Genomic DNA, 9,374 nt, shown 5'->3' with positions numbered 1-9,374 from the left:
GTAATAACTCGTGCCATGCACGCGAAACTTAAGTTAATAATTTTTTTATGAACATACTGAAAATAAATTTTCAGTCTGTATAAATTTTCAGTCTGTATAACAATGAATATAATCGATCATATACAATAATAATTTTCCATGATTCTATTATATGATTACATACATGAATTATATGTATTATTTCTTATTGGGTGTATTGGCCCATTATTAATTTATGCAGTTTAAATAAATTTTTTAATTAACAAAATAAATAAATTAAAATGCTATGAAAAATTAAGTTTTTTACAACTCTTGTGAAAAAAAATTGGTTTAACCATTAATCAAGTATCATTAAAAAAAAAGATGAGATGTTATCTAAAGATAAATATTAAAAAAAAAATATTTGTATAATAAGAACATGAAAACACAAACTATTATAGGGGTGCACATGGGTCGGGTGAAGTCGGGTTTGATGTGACCCAAACTCGGCCCGAAATATACATCGGGTCTATTTATTAGACCCGAACCCGGCCCTAGACCCGATGAAACCAATACACTTTCGGGCCACAATTATACCGAGTGAAAACCGGTAAAAACCGGGCCGTTAACATTACATTACGTTGATACCTTCTTGTAAGCTAGCATGTAAAAATATCCAAATTTCCAAGACTCCAACCATTAGTTAACATAGTAAAATTCACTTAGAAAAATATAACAAGAACCAACCCTTCTTTAAAATTAAAGCATAACCACAATCAATACTAAAGCATAACCACAATCAATACTGATATTGTCTAATAATACCAAATATTTAAATCAATACAAATAACACAATCTTATGTATTAGTCTAAAGTCTTATGCATTCTAAATATAAAACATTAATTTATAATCTTATAATGACTAATAACACAAAGAGCACCGCTAGGGAGACAATGAGATATGTATACAATGTATACAATGGGCTGTTTATTAGGCCCAATTAATATTAATAGAAAGAATTAATCAATTAATAACCCTAATCATATATTTAGCTGTTTATTTTAACATACCACCTAATTTCTTATATTCACAGTTTTTCCCCAAATCAATCAACCCCTTTGTTTTGCCGTTTTCCCTCCCCCCACACCCAAACCCTTGCTATTTCTGAACATTGCAGTAACGTGACAAAACCCAAACCCTCTCAATCCTTGATCAATCCCTGTTGCAACAAAGGAAGGTCACCCATCAACCCATCAATCCTCACAATTGGTATCAATAACGGCGCCGTCTAAGTCCTGATCATCCCGCCGTCTCTTCAACGGAGCAGCTGGGCGTGACGCCGGCCATCGGGAAAACCCTCAAGGAGCCGTCACCCACGAAACGTGCAGCAGCCGACTTCTTCTCGCGTGGGCGCTTTCATCTCCTACCATCGGAAGAAACCCCCACCTGCTCGTCAACGTACAGATCACCGGAACCTCAAAGAACATGTGTATGAAACGTGACGTATCCTAGCTGACCATTGTTAAAAATGGGTTGATATTTGTTGGATGGTTACTTTAACAGTATGTTGGATGGTCACTTTAATAGTATTTTGGATGTTCACTTTAAGTTTGCAAGTAGCAATTTATAAACATCTAACTCTTATATAAATAAGCATCCATGGTGAACAATTCATCAAACCATTCTCACCTTATTAGGCTGCTGACCGTCGGCAACAAAATGTTCGGGAGCTTCTTCCAGTGGTTTCAATGGAACCATTCTCACCTTATGATGCGGTGTCGCTGGAAGGAGCCACACGCTGGGAGAAGGGCGTTCACCAATGAGGACCTCAACGTCTCCGGGAGCGACTTCCGGTGAACACGAGCCAGTGAGAAAAAGAGATAGTAACGTCGGTGAGAGGGGTTGCGTTGTTGGTTGTGTCGGCGACGCCGTTCATAGAGAATAGGTCATGGTTTGTGTTTTGGTTTTACTGAATCCTAATTTTTTGAACCATTCAAACTAACAAATCTTCATAATTAATGATTATAATTCAGTATTAATTTCAATTAAACCCCCGGTACCCAAAATTTAATTTTAATTTCAATTAAACCCCATTGTATGCATTGTATAATAATAACATTGGTTACTCATACTTTTCCTAACACAAAATATTAAGGTTTACAATACTTAAATTCCACATAAGAATAGTCATGATCCATCACTAATAACACAAAATATTAATTGTGTATGATGACCGGGCCACCGGGCCGACTTCGGGTGACCCGAGCTATGGCCCGGACCCAACCCGAAATAATGAACGGGTCTATTTTTGAGACCCGTACCCGACCCTAAACCCGATGAAATCACACCAAATTAGTCTTTAATGTGTTTGGGACCGGGCCGGACCTTCGGACCGGACCGGATCTGTGCACCCCTAAACTATTAGATATGATCTACATGAAAAATAGACATGAGAGAAAATAAATGAATATTTTGGCAATAAAATGATAATTGCCGCTTACAGTTTTTATATTTCTTAAGATATTATTTAACCAAACAAAAATGTTTTATATGCAATATTTGAATATATGAAAAGATAAAACGAAATATTAAAATAAAAAGGAACTAAAGAAAAAATATTATTTGCAGATAAAATAAATTTAAATTTCATTTATAAAGTAATCAATCTCAAATAAGTACAAAAGAAACTCCTATATAAACATCCCTCTATATGTTAATATAGAGAAAATTTTCATCTAGTATAGCAACATTCTATCACAAACAATACAATAGAAAAATAAATGTTATCTTAATGACATCTTTTTTATTATCTCACAATTAATTGAGATTCATTCGCCAATGAGTTATAACTCAAATGGCATAGTCTCTTCATACTCAATTAAGAGGTTGTGGGTTCGAGTTTCCTATCTTTGGTAAAAAAAAAAAAATTGAGATTCATTCACTTATCCTTTTCCTACATTTTCAAGCAATACTCTTCATCACATCATCACAGAAAACTTTGAATTACCAAAAATGCAAAAAATTATCATCTTTTCAATTCTTTAAGAAATACTTGCTCTCTATTTTCCACCATCACTTTAGCACAATAACTTGCTGCAGTCTCTAAACACTCACCAAAAGAAAAAATATTAGAAAAAATTACTATTTAAATGAAATGTAATACATAAATCCCCAACACTAAAAACTCACAATACCTAAATTGCAATAAATTTCTCATAAAAAGAGTAGAATTTGGGTCTTTTAAATAATTTCTCATATATTTTTTTCTCCAAAATAAATACATTATTTTTACCTATAATTATTATTCTTTATCAATTTTTTAATTTAAACACTATTATTATTTATTAATTATCTTTTTTATTTTTCACATTTATTAAAAATTTCTTTTCAATATTTTAAGTATTAATTATTGTTATTTAATTAACTTATTTTTGGTATTTAATTATTAAAATTTTAGATATTAATTATACTCTAATTGCGATATTAAGACTTTGAACATGAGATCAATTTAATTTTAGACAATACCGGAAATAAATAAATAAATATATATATATATATATATATGATATTTTAAGTATTAATTATTGTTATTTATTAACTTATTTTAGGTATTTAATTATTAAAATATTAGATATTAATTATACCATGTATACAGTGTTAAGACTTTAGAGATAATCCCAATTTAATTTCGGGTAACGTCGGGAGCAAATATTTATATGATATTAATAAGTTAGGAGAGTAGATTTTAATTTTACATAAAATAATATAATAGATATAGTGTATAAATAAATTTACTTAACAAATATATTTATTCATAGAGTGATATTTTACTATGATAATACATCTTTTTGTATCTATTCTCTCTCTTTTATATATATATATATATATATATATATATATATCCCCTTTTAACTCATTATTTTTCTGTCATATAACATATTCATAATTATTATATTTTCAATTTAGAATTTTTTTTATCTAATATTACGTGTAGAAATGACAAGTAAAAAAGAATGAGAAAAAACATAAAATATTTTAAACATAATTACCGCTAATCCTTTTTTTTTTAGTTTTTAAATATATTATTTATTTTATTTATTTAAAGTAACAAGTGTAATAACCCGTACCATGCACGTGATAAAACTGAAATTATAATTTTAATTTATTCTATTAAAATTAATTTGAATTGTAATAAGTTAATTAATAAATAAATAATATGATATGCATTGTTCGTGTTTTTTTAAATATAGTATTAAATATATTAACTCAAATGTAGCTATTAAGTGTATAAAAATTATGTTTGAATTATGAATTTTCTAAATGAAATTATCCCGTTTAAAAGATTTAAATTATGATTTCAATCATAAATTACAATTATGATTTAAAAAAAAATTTGATATAATATTACATTTTTTTCTTTATTTTACTATTAATATGTTGATATTGCAAGTCTAAATTACAGTATTTTACTTAATCTTGACTGAAAAAGAAAATAGTTACGTGTTTCTATCATTTAATTTATTTAATAGACAATGTGCTAACACTAACAATATTTTTTAAAAAAATATATTGATAAAAATAGATATAATATAATTACAAATATAACATAAATAAATAAAATATATAAATAAATGCGAAACCAATATGTTTACCAATGTCTTTGTTAAATTTTATAAATTAAAGAATAAATTATGTATTCGGTTGCTTGGTGATCACATAGATGATCAAGTAATTGGATTGTAAATTGATCTCATAGTGTACATCTTATTTTTTTTCTCATTTTTGAATGAAAGCGAGAATTAAGGGAGTAAGTAGTAATATATAAAAAAAAAAATTGCACCACAACATGTAACACCCTAAATTTTAGTACGTCATGATCGTACCAAAAATAAGGTGTTACGGACCTGATTTCCTTTATTATAAATTTACTATTGAACCTTTACGTCGATATCGCGTTTCAGTTTTTAAGAAAATTTCAGAAAAAGATTTTAGTAATTAAAATCACATAACAAAAGATCTTCAAATAATAATAATCACATAATTACTAATAATAATAGATGCTATACGATTAAATTCAGTGTAAAACTCAAATACAATACCTATCCCTCTGGATAAAATAAAAACCCTAAAGCAACAAGGACGATGGAACTCTATAAAAACAACAGGAATCACAAGTAAATCTACGAATCGTCTGCAGCTTCTTACTGAATCTCCGAACCTGTGTCACTGAAAGGGTGGAAGATTTGGGGTGAGAACAAACCACACGTTCTCAGTAGGGAATGAGAATGCCGTAAAAGTAATGGAATAAAATGCAAATAATTAACTTTACTCAATAAAAAAATATATTTTTATCAAACCCTTTGAAAATACTCTTAACTCAAAACAAAACTTAAATATAAATTAGTCACATTTTCTGTCTCTCAGCCACATATTAATCCTCAGTCAAATATCAACTCGTAATTACTTTAATACACTCACAAACAAGTAGTGCAAGCAAGAGATTCAATTCAATGTACAAGCAAGTCACAACAAGACAAACAATACAATCACAAAATAATAAGACAAGCAAGCGCAATCAAATGCAAATGTGCAAACAACATGATGCATGTCTATCCCTAACGCAGGCCATGAGCTCATGTATCGGTTGCCTACCCGCTCCCGACATTACCCGGGCACAAGTCCTAGATATGGCTTTCCAGATGCATCAGTGTGCTTATAAGTCGTACGGCTAGGCCGCATCAGTGTGACTTTCCAAATCAATAAGCGTACATCTGGAAAACAGTTCTCAGTGTGTGGGCATCCCCACTTTACATTTGGCACTAAGGCCCAAACAATGTCACATCTGCTCTCCTGTGGCAGACACTTCATTAATTAATATATTCTTTAAATCCTCGTTCTCTGCTCTCCTGTGGCAGAGATTCCTTTTCTTAATAAACCGAACTCAAATCTTTACTTATAACAAAATCTCTTCTTAAAAGATTGGATTTAAAACATTATATTTTTCTTAATAAATCAAACTTTAAAATAGAGTAAATCTTTTCTTAACTAAATATATTTTAAATAATTTAATTTTTCAAAACCAAATCTTTTAAAATAACTTTTCAAATAAAACCTCAGTTTTTATAAAATTTTGGCGGCATTTTCTCTAAAATTCGGTCTAAACCACCCTTACGGGTTCCCTATTCCTCAACAATTCTCAAATCAGCAAAATTCTTAATAATCAGAAAACAGTCACATTCACAGCAATAATCCATACTCAATAACATTACTTTTATTAATATATATATATATATATATATTTGCAATTATTCAATTAATTTTGTAGGTATTCTAAATTAAAAACATTTATCTTTAAAAATAAATCCTCTACCTCCGTATGAGATCGAAATCAACGAAAGCTCCAGAAAAATTTTCTGACTGAGCTGCTGAAGAGGAAAGCGTCAGAAATCATCTGTGCCTCCTAGAACTCCAGTTGGCCGAACTCAAGGGGTAGGAGAGCTACGTCACCGTCGACTTCTACCGGACAAAAGTAACGCCAACATGTAGAGATAAAGAATACGAACACTTTTATCAGATTAGATTTTTGATTGGGATTACAAATTACAAGAAATCGAACTCGAAAACTCTAAAAAAGTTCAGGGTTTCTCCTTTCTCTTTCTCGGTTCTTTCTCTCCTGCCTTACCGAAAAATAAAGCATGCAAGGATGATAGGTATTGCTAAATCACTATTTTAGGAGAACATGTTACATATGAAGAAGTTTAGGTGTCATTAGTTATTAAATGAAATGATTAGGTGTTCTACTTAGGTTATACATATACATATAAGCATGTATCTTTCTTTTTCTTTTGTCCCTTGGTTTCGGTGAAGGAAAGAAAAGGAAATGGGATTCATATAGTGATTCAAGTGCATGTGTTCCTATTATATATATATATATATATATAACAATTCAAGTTTAACTTTCCTTTTTCTTTGATTCCATTTAATGGCTTCGTCCATTCTTTCTAATTTTCTTTCTTTTTCTAGTAAACTTTAATAATAATAATAATAATAATAATAATAATAATAATAATAATAAATTTAGACAGTAACTATCAATATAGTTTCTAATAGATAATTTAAAATAATAGAATAAATCATAATTAAATAATTTTTTTTAAATTCAAAATATAAAATTTAATTTTAAAAATTCGAGTTGTTATATTCTATCCACCTTATAAAAATTTTTGTCCTCGAAAATTGATATAAGATGAAAAAGATTCATATCAACTCCATTTTCAAAAATATCGAAGAAAAGAAATAGAGAGGTGTGGCATGTTCAGTTTTGCAAATGTGAAAGAAACCATATCTCATAAAAGAAGTTTGAAACAAAGAGTCTTACGACAAGCAACCAAGGAAAAAATTTCACATTAGCAAGAATAAGGATTATACGTTGAACCGGAACTAACCCCTAAACTTAACTTCTAACGTTTCCAAACCCCGTAATTTACGTTACTTATTACTTCTATTGCGTCTATGATAACCCGTTAGTACTCTCATATACATAAATCATTAGTATTAAGTTGGCCAGACTTATTACCATGAGGTATGCAATGGTAAGCTAACAGCATTAATCAACAGACAGTCATGCATCTTAAAACTCAAACTCTTGTCATTAGGACAAGTCCTATTGCACGACAGACACTTAGAGTATGCAGTGAAGCATAATCAGTCCATTCCCAAGGCCCTAACAGGGACGAACTGCTCTGATACCATAATGTAACACCCTAACTTTTAGCACGTCATGATCGTACCAAAAATAAGGTGTTACGGACCTGATTTCCTTTATTATAAATTTACTATTGAGCCTTTACGTCGATATCGCGTTTCAGTTTTTAAGAAAATTTCAGAAAAAGATTTTAGTAATTAAAATCACATAACAAAAGATCTTCAAATAATAATAATCACATAATTACTAATAATAATAGATACTATACGATTAAATTCAGTGTAAAACTCAAATACAATACCTATCCCTGTGGATAAAATAAAAACCCTAAAGCAACAAGGACGAGGGAACTCTATAAAAACAACAGGAATCACAAGTAAATCTACGAATCGTCTGCAGCTTCTTACTGAATCTCCGAACCTGTGTCACTGAAAGGGTGAAAGATTTTGGGTGAGAACAAACCACACGTTCTCAGTAGGGAATGAGAATGCCGTAAAAGTAATGGAATAAAATGCAAATAATTAACTTTACTCAATAAAAAAATATATTTTTATCAAACCCTTTGAAAATACTCTTAACTCAAAACAAAACTTAAATATAAATTAGTCACATTTTCTGTCTCTCAGCCACATATTAATCCTCAGTCAAATGTCAACTCGTAATTACTTTAATACACTCACAAACAAGTAGTGCAAGCAAGAGATTCAATTCAATGTACAAGCAAGTCACAACAAGACAAACAATACAATCACAAAATAATAAGACAAGCAAGCGCAATCAAATGCAAATGTGCAAACAACATGATGCATGTCTATCCCTAACGCAGGCCATGAGCTCATGTGTCGGTTGCCTACCCGCTCCCGACATTACCCGGGCACAAGTCCCAGATATGGTTTTTCAGATGCATCAGTGTGCTTATAAGTCGTACGGCTAGGCCGCATCAGTGTGACTTTTCAAATCAATAAGCGTACATCTGGAAAACAGTTCTCAGTGTGTGGGCATCCCCACTTTACATTTGGCACTAAGGCCCAAACAATGTCACATCTGCTCTCCTATGGCAGACACTTCATTAATTAATATATTCTTTAAATCCTTGTTCTCTGCTCTCCTGTGGCAGAGATTCCTTTTCTTAATAAACCGAACTCAAATCTTTATCTAGAACAAAATTTCTTCTTAAAAGATTGGATTTAAAACATTATATTTTTCTTAATAAATCAAACTTTAAAATAGAGTAAATCTTTTCTTAACTAAATATATTTTAAATAATTTAATTTTTCAAAACCAAATCTTTTAAAATAACTTTTCAAATAAAACCTCAGTTTTTATAAAATTTCGGCGGCATTTTCTCTAAAATTCGGTCTAAACCACCCTTACGGGTTCCCTATTCCTCAACAATTCTCAAATCAGCAAAATTCTTAATAATCAGAAAACAGTCACATTCACATCAATAATCCATACTCAATAACATTACTATTATATATATATATATATATATTTGCAATTATTCAATTAATTTTGTAGACATTCTAAATTAAAAACGTTTGTCTTTAAAAATAAATCTCCTACCTCCGTATGAGATCGAAATCAACGAAAGCTCCAGAAAAACTTTCTGACTGAGCTGCTGAAGAGGAAAGCGTCAGAAATCATCTGTGCCTCCTAGAACTCCAGTTGGCCGAACTCAAGGGGCAGGAAAACTACGTCACCGTCGAT

The sequence above is a fragment of the Arachis ipaensis genome, chromosome B9 (assembly GCF_059453495.1).
Source record: "Arachis ipaensis isolate K30076 ecotype BB chromosome B9, ASM5945349v1, whole genome shotgun sequence".
In the NCBI taxonomy this organism is placed as follows: domain Eukaryota; kingdom Viridiplantae; phylum Streptophyta; class Magnoliopsida; order Fabales; family Fabaceae; genus Arachis; species Arachis ipaensis.
This window is presented reverse-complemented; position numbering follows the sequence as displayed.